The 2,968-nt window shown below is 46.1% G+C and overlaps 1 non-coding gene across 1 annotated transcript; it reads right to left on the reverse strand.

Moving 5' to 3' along the window:
- Positions 1-2,464: 2,464 nt before the first annotated feature.
- LOC112428099 (U6 spliceosomal RNA) lies at positions 2,465-2,571 on the reverse strand. Its single transcript, XR_003019994.1, has one exon. It is a non-coding gene; the product is annotated as a U6 spliceosomal RNA (small nuclear RNA).
- Positions 2,572-2,968: the final 397 nt, after the last annotated feature.

Below are 2,968 nucleotides of genomic sequence, written 5' to 3' on the forward strand. Positions count from 1 at the left end.
TATTAATACAAGTTTGGATATATAAGTTTAAAAGGCTGGAAAATTATAGAGCAAAAATATTAACAATGATAGCCTTGATGTGGGAGGATTCCTGGCAATTAAAATAATGGCATTTTCTCAATTTTCCTTACAATGTTTATATAATACAGCATAGAATGAAAGCTTAACAACACACACCACCAACCTTTCACTGAAACAGTTTCCTTTGTGTCCCAGACTGGAAATCAGCCCCACTGCACTCAAAGGTGCTGTGACTTTGGACAAGTTCCTTCTCTTTGGGCCTCCTGTTTAATCTAATAATAAAAAGGCGGTTTAATTTCGAAAGTTTCTTCCAGCTCTAGTACTCCTTGACTGAATGACTCCCTTTCCCGGCGGAAGTTCTTTTAAGAACGGCCTACTGGAATTTACATGTGGGTAAATAGTCTCTTCAGTCCGTTTTCTTTGATCTAAGTTCGTGCATTGCACCAGGGTTGTGTCAAATCACCCTGGGAAAAAGTAACTTTTCCCAGAAAGACAATTTTTTTTTTTTTTTGAGACGGAGTGTCGCTCTGTCGCCCAGGCTGGAGTGCAGTGGCGCGATCTCAGCTCACTGCAAGCTCCACCTCCCGGGTTCACGCCATTCTCCTGCCTCAGCCTCCCGAGTAGCTGGGACTGCAGGCGCCCGCCACCTCGCCCGGCTAATTTTTTTGTATTTTTAGTAGAGACGGGGTTTCACCCTGTTCCAGGATGGTCTTGATCTCCTGACCTCGTGATCCGCCCACCTCGGCCTCCCAAAGTGCTGGGATTACAGGCGTGAGCCACCGCGCCCGACCCAGAAAGACAAATTTTAACCTAAGACATTAAACAACAACAACAACCAACCAAACAAAAAGCACTACATACTGAACGGACTCCACAAGCCAAGCAGAAAAACAAAAAACAACGAACCATATCCCCCTTCCCACCCTTACCCCAGACTCAGCTTCTTTCTAAAGATCGCCTGCCCCCTGTACGCCTGAATAGTCATAGTAGCTGGCATTTATTTTTACAGATATCCATAGAGTCACTGAGAGCATTTTCTCCCGCAGAAGCACAGCGAAATCACAGCCGAGCAGAGGAGGGCAGGGCGAGGGCCGCCCGTCTAAGAGCCGCAGGGTCTGGCTGGAGCTGCCCTCGGACTTCATCCGGGCGCAGAGGCCGCATCAGGCGGGTGCGGGCTGCTCTATGGCGCCCTCTGCTGTTAGTCAGCCCCGGGCTCCTCGCCCGGCGCGCCGGCCTCTGCCGGGTCCAGTGGGGCCTGCGAGCTGCGGGGATCACCGAGACCACATTCCCGCGGCGCTCAGAAGGAGAGGCAGAAAAGCATACTGCAGTTTCCCAGCGGCCTTTTACACCTGCCTCCTTCGGATAAACCCAAAAACCTTCCTTCAGAGAAGACGGCCCGTATTTCCCGTTATTGGGGGTGGGGGTAAGGGCGTCACAGGGAGAGCCTTACTTTCAACATTCTGCGTTATGAAATCAAGGGAGACTTTTTTTTCCAACGAGTGTGAACATTTTTTTTTCAAGAGAATTAAACCGTTTATTGATTACACATGATAATGGATGATACACGAGCTTCATTCCCATCTATAATTTTCTGGTACCATTATTCAACTTGAATATATTGCATAGGATGTGCCAACAATCACTTTTATCACCAATAATTCCATGATTTTGCTTGGGTAATCCCTTTTAATGGTGAACTTCAGGTCACAACAGTAACTATCAGTTCAAATACATTAAGGTTTCTGAAGACAATGGCTTCTCCACCCAAGCAGGTTGTATAGAAATTCCAAAGAGAACCTGGTGTCACCCTGAAGGAATTCTAACTTCACACGTCGGGGAAATTTACCAAGATGGCTTCAGAGTAGACTAACTTTACACGGCACTTTTTTTTAAAGAAGACATTTATTCAGCGTCACGATCAGACTATTACATTTAGCAATCAACAGCATGGGTGCAAAAAAAAAAAAAATCTACATTAAAACCCTTTGTTGGAATGCTTTACACTTTCCACAGAACAGAAACTAAAATAACCTGTTATACAATTAGTCACAAATACAGTCCTCGAGTTTTTTGCCCATGCACTTGAGTATTTGTCTAAAACATGTCTTGTTTGTAGCAACTAGGCCTTGCCACCACTGTGCTTGGCTGAGTTCACCAATCTGTTGTAACCTGTAGCTTCCCTGTCACTTCTCTGGCTCTCCTCTCCTGCTAAGCTTTGTTTCCTAATTAAAATTTTCTGCCACAGCCATAGCTACTGTTGCTACTGGAACCACCATAGCCATCTTGGTTTCATGGTTTGGCAAAGTATTGGCCTCCACCACCATAAGGGCCAGAGCTGCTGCCTCCAAAATTTCCTCCCTTCATGGGTCCAAAATTTGAAAACTGATTGTTGTAATTGCCAAAATCCTTGTAGCTTCCACCACTTCCAAAATTGCTTCCACTAAAAAATATGGAACGCTTCACGAATTTGCATGTCATCTTTGCACAGGGGCCTTGCTAATCTTCTCTGTATCGTTCCAATTTTAGTATATGTGCTGCTGAAGTGAGCACAGTGTGAACGTTGACGATGCTTCTCACATATCTTTACAGCCCAATCTGAGGGGACTATATCTCGGAGAACCAACTGTTCTAGAATTTTCTCACCTGCCTCCTGCAACCCTCTCCCCATTTCTTCTCCTAGGGAGTCTTCCAACTGGTGCAGTTCACCTAGGAACTGCATGAGCACTTGCTGGGGGTGTGGCAGGAGGCAAGTCACTAAACCTTTATCAGTGAATCCTGACAACCGTATACAGCCCATTCATTTCTTCACTCATTCCATCCATGTCAACACAGCAACTACTCCAGCTGACCCTGGGGCTTGGTGCTGGGGATACATCCCTTACAAAAGGATGCTTTCCTTCCTGTCCCAAAATGTATAACCGCTGCCCCCGCTGCCCCGGGATCACAC

Source organism: Macaca nemestrina, chromosome 16, assembly GCF_043159975.1.
Source record: "Macaca nemestrina isolate mMacNem1 chromosome 16, mMacNem.hap1, whole genome shotgun sequence".
Classification (NCBI taxonomy): Eukaryota; Metazoa; Chordata; class Mammalia; order Primates; family Cercopithecidae; genus Macaca; species Macaca nemestrina.